We start from the raw sequence: 8,254 nt of genomic DNA, 5'->3' as shown, positions 1-8,254 counted from the left end.
GCAAGTCGGACTGTTTACTAACATTTCAATTTCTATGCCTCATTTATTAGACTTAGAATAAAAAGGTTAGAGGGGGTATTTGGGATTGTCTTTAACCTTGACGATATTTCCAGGGAAGCAGCCTAATGGCTCTTAATTGCTTAAGTGAAGAGAACATGTTGACATGTCCTTCTTGGTGCTGCAAGCCCTGAGCCTGGGCCATTATGCTAATTCAAGCATTATATACACCAAAGTATTTATGGGACTGACACAAGTGATGTTGCAGGCAAAGGGCTGTGAAATGGTCTGTAAACAGAGAGAATTGATTCCGGGCCCAAAGCAGTGCTGTTAAAGTCACAGTCACTGAACAGCCGGCCCCACGATTTCTATCCAGATTGTCAACCTGGGTCAGGCAGTGTCAGCAGGACCGCCATTACAGATCAGATGGGTGGTTTAATAATATGTAAACCACCCGCATAAACAGGAAGGAACACGGACAAGGCGCATGCTCAGCTCTCCCTGTGTGGACGCGGGCGGCATTTCACTTCGGACGCCACCGGCTGCAAGTTTCGGTGAAACGGACGTGGATAAAGCGAAGCTACTCTTCGAAGGAGTGGATGTCCTTTGAGGGCGGCCGTTGTTTCACATTTGGCTTTGCTGCGAATGCTTGGGGATTGAGACCAGAAGGGAAGAGAGGGAAAGTGCAGCCTTTTAAAAGACATAAAGGAAAGAGACGCATAATTGTTAAAAGGTTATTATGAGGATCAAATGAGGTCGTATATGGAAAGGGCTCTAAAGCTCAAAACACTGCACAAATAGTAGCTGTTATAGTTGTTATGTTTAATTATTGTATTTAGTTATTCAGTTTGATATATATATATATATATATATAGTTAGGTTATTATACTTATTTGTTATATTTAGTTATTTAGGTTATTATGCTTAGTTATTTAATTGATTCTATTTAAAGAACAGTTATTTCGTTTATTATGTTTCGTTATTTATTCTATTTATTTATTATTATAGTTGTTATTTATCATCAAGCACATTAAAGTTTGCAAAGCCCTTTACATATATTACCTCACTGGAGTCTCACAACAATCCAAGAGTGATACAGTTATGAGTATCAACCACTTAATTTAATTTAATATTATGTTTTCATTCAACAAGCATTTATTTTCTCTCCTTTCCACCCTTCCTCCCTTTGAAAAATGAAAGACAAACTCCTTGTAATAAATATGCATAGTCAGGCAAAATGAATTCTCACATTGGTCATACCCCCCAATTGTATGCCTCATTTTCCATTTTGAGTCCATCACTTTTCTATAAATCTGAGTTCAAATCCCACCCTAGACACTTATTAGCTAGCAGTGTGACCTTGGGTAAATCATTTAACCTCTGTTTACTTCAGTTTTCTCAACTGCAAAATGGGGATAATTACACTTACTTCCCTGGTTTGTTGTGAGGGTCAAATGAGATGATGATTTGTAAAGCACAGTGCCTGACATGTAGTAGTAGTTGCTATATAAATGCTGGTGATTAAAAAAGAGAGAGAGAGAGAGAGAGAGAGAGAGAGAGAGAGAGAGAGAGAGAGAGAGAGAGAGAGAGAGAGAGAGAGATTTATCAAGTATACCCATTTCACTGATGAAGAAGGTTGAGGTCAAATGTCTATGATCAAAGAGCTAGTAGACACTGGAATTGGGACTTTGAACCTAGGTTTTCTGATTCCAGGACCAGTGATTTTTCTACTATACTTGGGGAGAAAGAAGGAACACTCATATTTCTAAATTTGAACTTCAGAAAATGATAGGATCTCAGAAGAGTAAGGGACCTCAGAGAGCATCTTTTCAGGTTTTTACCTGAATAAGAATTCTCTTTTCAACACACTCAATCAGCAGCCATCCAGCAGCATCTTGAAGATCACTAACATAGGAGGACTCATTCACCTGGATCTATTTTCAGATAGTTCTTTTTTTTTCCTTTTTTCGGTCCTATGAGGGTTAAGTGACTTGCCCAGGGTCACACAGCTAAGTGTCAAGTGTCTGAGGCCAAATTTGAACTCAGGTCCTTCTGAATCCAGGGCTGGTGCTTTATCCACTGTGCCACCTAGCTGCCCCCAGATAATTCTGATTGTTAGAGGAGAAGGGAATGAGCATTCTTCTGTGTGCCAAGAACCATGCTAAATGCTGTACAAATATTTTCTCATTTGATCCATCCTCAACACAATCTTGTGAGGTAGGTGCAGTTATAATCTCCATTTTATAGCTGAGGAAATTGAAGCAAACAGAGGTTAAGTGGCTGGCCTAGGATCACATGGCTAGTAGGTGACTGAGTCTCAATTTGAACTCAGGTCTTCCTGACTCCAGGCCTAGCTTTCCATCTACTGTGCCACTTAAATGCCAGTAAGTAAGTAAGTAAGTATTATTATTGTTGTTATTCTTATTAATATTTTACCATAAGGAAATTTTCCTTTTTTTTTTTTTTTTGGTGGGGCAATAGGAGTTAAGTGACTTGCCCAGGATCACACAGCTAGTAAGTGTCAAGTGTCTGAGGCTGGATCTGAACTCAGGTCCTCCTGAATCCAGGGCCAGTGTTTCATCCACTGTGCCACCTAGCTGCCCCAGGAAGTTTTCCTTTTTGTTGAGATGAAAACTTCCTCTTTTTAACTTCTATCCACTAAGTATGCCTTCTACAGAATCAGGCTGCTATGTTTTCTGTGAAACAGGCCTTGAAACGTAAATAAACCTTACAACATGAGCTTCTATAATAATGATGATGAGGACAATTTTTATTATTTTACATTTCTTATTATTATATTGATTTTATATTGATCACCACCATTGTGTTTCACCCAAGTCCCTCCAATGGATCTTCATGTGGCATCACCTTGGGGTCCTCCTCCATCTTGGTCCCCTCTCTGGCTTTTCACTGTTCTCTCTCAACTGTTGTGTCTGGACTTCTAGGCTGCCCCTCCCCCACATGGCCCTTGACCTTTCTATGATGTCTCTTCCTTTGAAATGATGCTAATGGTATATAGGAAGAAAATCACATTTCAAACCCCACCACCAGTGTACTAACACATCTCTCTTTTGGCCTATTAGGTCATAGACTAAAAAGCAATGAAGATGTGCATACATATACACCCACACCTAATTTTTATTTCCCCCCTCTGGAGGTAAATTCCATCTTGGGGTGTCTGGCTTAGCTAGGGAAAAAGCATTGGACACAGTTACAGAACAGAACACCTTTCATCATTATGAACAGCAGCAATAGAAGGTGGTGTTGTGAGCTGGTCTCAGGAAGATCTGTGTTCAAGGTCATGGACTCTGATGCCATGACTCTAGGCAAGTCATACGACCTCTCAATGCTCCCTATAACTTGCCAAGTCTATAAAATGCAGACTAGTTGCTAATCTGCATTGGTCAAGGGGATTTTCTCACTGGGAGTTTCCTATACCAATAAAATTACATGTCTCTAAATTAGGCATTCTTTCCCAAAACAATAACAATAACAACAATACTGATAGTAAATAATACATTTATTAACAATTACAATTTTGATGCTCATTTATCAGACTGAATAAAAAGATAGAGGGATTTATTATCATTAATATTTAAATATTGAATACTCTAATTATAATGAATAATTTGATAGTAGCACTTTGTACTAAGTACTAAGGTTTACAAAGTACTTTCTTCACAACAACTATTTGAGGTAGATTCAAAATTCCTATGCATTTGACATCCTTTATTTCTACTAACAATCAGTGGATAAATGGTTTTTCTTAGAATTTACTTTGTATTTGGGTTTGTTTTGATGTTTGTTGGCAAGTGTCTCTTTTTGTCAATAAGTTTAAACAATTCCCCTCTATCAAATTTCTCAGGACATTTTGCATGGATGTCTCCTTTGCTCTTATCTCATTCTCCCTTTTATCACAATTATTCTGTACTTACCCTTTATCAATAGACAGTAATTTCCTTCAGAGCAGGCTTTGTGTTAAATCTGTTCTCAGTGTCCCTAGGCCCTAGCGTACAGTATTAAATATAGTAGTGAAGTCAGGCCAATGAGAATGTATTGTTGTTTGTTGTTTAGTCATTTCAGTCATGTCTGACTCTTCATGACAACATTTGGGGTTTTCTTGGCAAAGATAATGGAGTGGTTTGCTATTTTCTTCTCCAGCTCATTTTATAGATGAGGAAAATGAGGCAAACAGGGTTCAGTGACTTGTCTAGGGTCACACAGCTACTAAGTGTCTGAGGCCAGATTTGAACTCAGGAAGATGAGTCTTCCTGATTTCAGGCCTGGCACTCTATCCACTGAGCCACCTAGCTGCCCAGAGAATTTATTAAGCACCTGCTATTTGCCAGGCATTGTGTTAAATGCTGGCTGGAGATGCAAAATAAGGCAAGAGACAATCTCTGTTCTCAACGATCTCATGGTCTAAAGGGAGAGGCAACATACAAACAGCTACATGCAAACAAGATAGATACAGGATGGGGTGGGGGGGTCAGGAAAGGCCTCCTACAGAAGCTGGAATTTTAGTTGGGATCTGAAGGAAGCCAGGGCACAGAGATTAGGAGAGAGAGAATTCCAGATATGATGGGGGACATATAATAAAGGGTTGTTGAACTGAGTTTAATGAAAACCATGTGCTCTGAAAAATGTCGAATTGTCTAGCCCCTCCTAGACTCTTAACATATTTTACTTCATTAACTTTTGGTTGATGCAGAATATACAATGTTTCTTTAAGGTTCATTTTGTTCCCCATTGACAACATTGGGGATTCACAGAACATCCTTTGGATGTTTTTATATTTGGGAAGCAATATGAAGCACTCCACTTTTCCATAAAGGATGTTGCTGTCCATGGTGGCAAGCCAAACAGTTTCCTCAAGGTGCTTCTCTTCTCTTGTCTAGGAAACTTAGCAAAATCTCCCATTTATTATTATTTTTTAGGTGGGGGGCGGTTCTGTTCAATATACTATTTTTTTTTTTTGGTGAGGCAATTGGAGTTAAGTGACTTGCCCAGGGTCACACAGCTAGTAACTGTCAAGTGTCTGAGGTCAGATTTGAAATCAGGTCCTCCTGAATCCAGGGCTGTTGCTCTATCCACTGCGCCACCTAGCTGCCCCAATATGCTATTTTTAATAAATATTATTTCATGCTTTAAAAATACTATTTTATTGTGAATTGACAGACATGAACAAGTATGAACATTTCCATATAAAAAAACAGAAACGAGTCTTTTATGCATAGATGCTTCCCCCTTCAATACATTGAGTTAAACATGAAAGTACTAATCATAAAGCAGTTAGGTGGTGTGGTAGATAGACTTCTGGGCCTAGAGCCAGGAAGATCTTAGTTCAAATCTAGTCTTAGACATTTACAAGCTGCGTGACTCTGGGTGAGATACTGAACCCTGTTTGCCTCAGTTTCCTCATCTGTTAAATGAGCTGGAGAAGGAAATGGCCAACCACTCCAGTATCTTTGCCTAGAAAACACCAAATAGGGTCACAAAGAGTTGGACATGACTGAAAAAATGACTAAATAACAACAACAAAAGTATTAACAGTTCCCCTGTTGTCTTTTGGTCCTCACTGCAACTCTATGAGGCAAGAGCTATTGTTATCCCTAACCAATCCCAGTTTAAGGAACAGAAGCAGATGGAGGTCAAATGACTTGCCCAGGGTCACACAGGTATAAGTCTCTGAGGCTGGATTTGAACTCCCAGACTCCAGCCCCAGTGCTCTATCCACTTTACCACCTAGGTGTTCCACTTTACGTCTCACTCTTTTCTCTATTGATATCTAGTTGCTGTGTGTTGCCAGCTCATGTCAACCCTGTACTTTTATCTCTGTTTACATGGATTTACATCTGAACTGCCAACATCTTACTTTAGGTAAACACTTATATAGGGTTTCTGTAAATGACAAAAAAGCATCAATGTTAAAAAGACCAAACATTTGCTTTAACAAACAAAATCAATATGAAAGTAGGACAAATCAGGATTCCCACATAAAGGTTTAATTTTCTCCTTGTTTTTCTTTTGTGGTTGAATTGGCAAAAAGAAGAGATTTTGATTTGGAGAATGAAATACCATTAACTGATCAGTTCAATGCATTAATCAATTAAACAAATATTTATTAGGTGCCTACCGTGTGCCAGGCATTGTGTCAGGTACTGAGGATACAGAGATAAACAGGAAATCACTTCTTTCTTCAAGGAGCTTAGACTTCACTGTTATTTTCATGTGTACCAGCCAAGACTTAGCCTCTGCAAACATTTCACCAATGAGACTATCGATGTCACTTCTGAAGACTTCTATGACAAGGCACCTACATATTGGACTTAAAAAAAATGCTTGTGTGTGTTAGATTGATTTCTAACTCTCATACTCAGTGAGTTTGATTGGGTCAGAATCTCACCATAAAATTCTTTAAGAGAGCTAGGGTATTTCAATGAGAGCATTCCTAGACTGAGTGTCAAGAGTTTTAGGTTGAAAGTCAGACCTTCCACTAACCTTGAGGCAGAATCTTACATGGATGACCACTTGTTATGCATGATGTAGAAAAGATTATCCTTCTGAGATTTCCTGCCAATTTTGAGAATCTATGATTCTCTGTGCCTCAGTTTCCCTGTTTCTACAAGGGAAATAACAACCCTTACTAACACTAGTTGAAAAGGTCAAGTGGGCTCATGAATAGAAGTGCTTCCATACATCTATAGTCTCATCAGGGTGGATACTCCTGGAAAGCCCTCTTCTATTTGGATTCTGTGCAGGGAATACTCCTATTCCAAAGCTGGCAAATGGAAAAGAGCTATGCAAATAATAGGTCTTATATTTCTGGTGCCTGTGGTCTTGTCTATGATTATAAAATACAGGTATGCATGATTTAATAAAGGTTATAGTTTCTATGAAATCTGGGGAAAATCCCTGAACACCCCATCTAAGAAAAATAGGAGATCTGATGATGGAAATGCATTTAACAAATGCGACTTCTCTCAATAATTTAGATTTTACTGTTTCCAAAGGATGTGAGACATCGGTCATGAAAAGAATAGAAATAAGAGATGATTAAGAAAAAGGTGGAGAGGGACCTAAGTCCCATGAGCTTAATCTACACCCCTTCTTTTATCTATCCTTATTATTCTGGAGTCATATTATTTTCATCCAATCAAACAATTGGCAAGCATTTATTAATACCTACTATGTTCTAGGTCCTGTGGCAACCCAGTTATGACAGTAGACCAGTCCCAGAAAATTCCCAAGGTACATAGAGGTTAATGACTTGTCCAGCATCACACCGTTAGTAAGTAACAGGGCTCAACTTGAACTCAAGTCTCACTATGCTATTGACTCCATTACCCTGCCTTTGCTGTATGTGAATATCCAGACACATGCCCACACCAACATTACTATGGATCTCAGCCTCTCCCTTATACCAGCCTACAGTGTGTGCTCTATTACCAATACATGAACACAATTTCTCATCTCTCTCCCCATATATTTCTCTCATTTTAGTCTATGTTGTACAAGTTGCCAAATTAATCTTCCTCATATTTATCTTTGGGATTACATTCCTCCACTTCCCTCCAAACCATTGATAATTTATTAAACGAAATACAAGCTCTTTATCCTGGAATTTGTAGGTCTTCATGCTCTGGCTTCTTATTTCCCCATAGTTGTTTCCCCTGCACATAATCTATCCTCTCGACTACTGGACTACTCGAACTCTCATGAACATATTCACTATTCCTTCTCCATGCCTTTACTCATGACATTCTCTGTCCCTTAAATGCCCTTTCCCCATCTTTCCTTTCGAACTCCTACCGATATCTCAAGGCCCAGCTTGTGTCACTTTACACATGAAATCATCAGTTCCCTTGAAGAAAGTGAGTGTTCTCTCTCTGATCCCACATAGTTCTGTGTTAGTACCCCTTTTCTGCACCTACCTATCCTATTCTGTTGTGTATTGCAGTTACAAGGGACCAGGTGTTCAGTTCTATTCAACAAATATTTGTGTCTTTTCACCTCTACTAGACTGTAAGCTTCTTGAAGACAGGGGCTATCTCTGTCATTTTTGTATTTCTTGCCATGCCTAATGCAGTATGTTAATGGCACATCAGAAGCTCTCAATATTAGTTGAACTAAGTGCCTTTAGTTAAATGAAGGTGGATCTCAAGGTTCTGCAGTTATTGCTGGTGTTCAGGGAAGGCTCTTCCTGTGAATGAAATGTTAGGCAGATCCCATTACCTTCCAAGGGGCTCATTTGTAA

The sequence above is a fragment of the Dromiciops gliroides genome, chromosome 4 (assembly GCF_019393635.1).
Source record: "Dromiciops gliroides isolate mDroGli1 chromosome 4, mDroGli1.pri, whole genome shotgun sequence".
NCBI classification, from domain to species: Eukaryota; Metazoa; Chordata; class Mammalia; order Microbiotheria; family Microbiotheriidae; genus Dromiciops; species Dromiciops gliroides.
The sequence above is the reverse complement of the archived record's forward strand: the minus strand, read 5'-3'. Positions refer to the sequence as shown.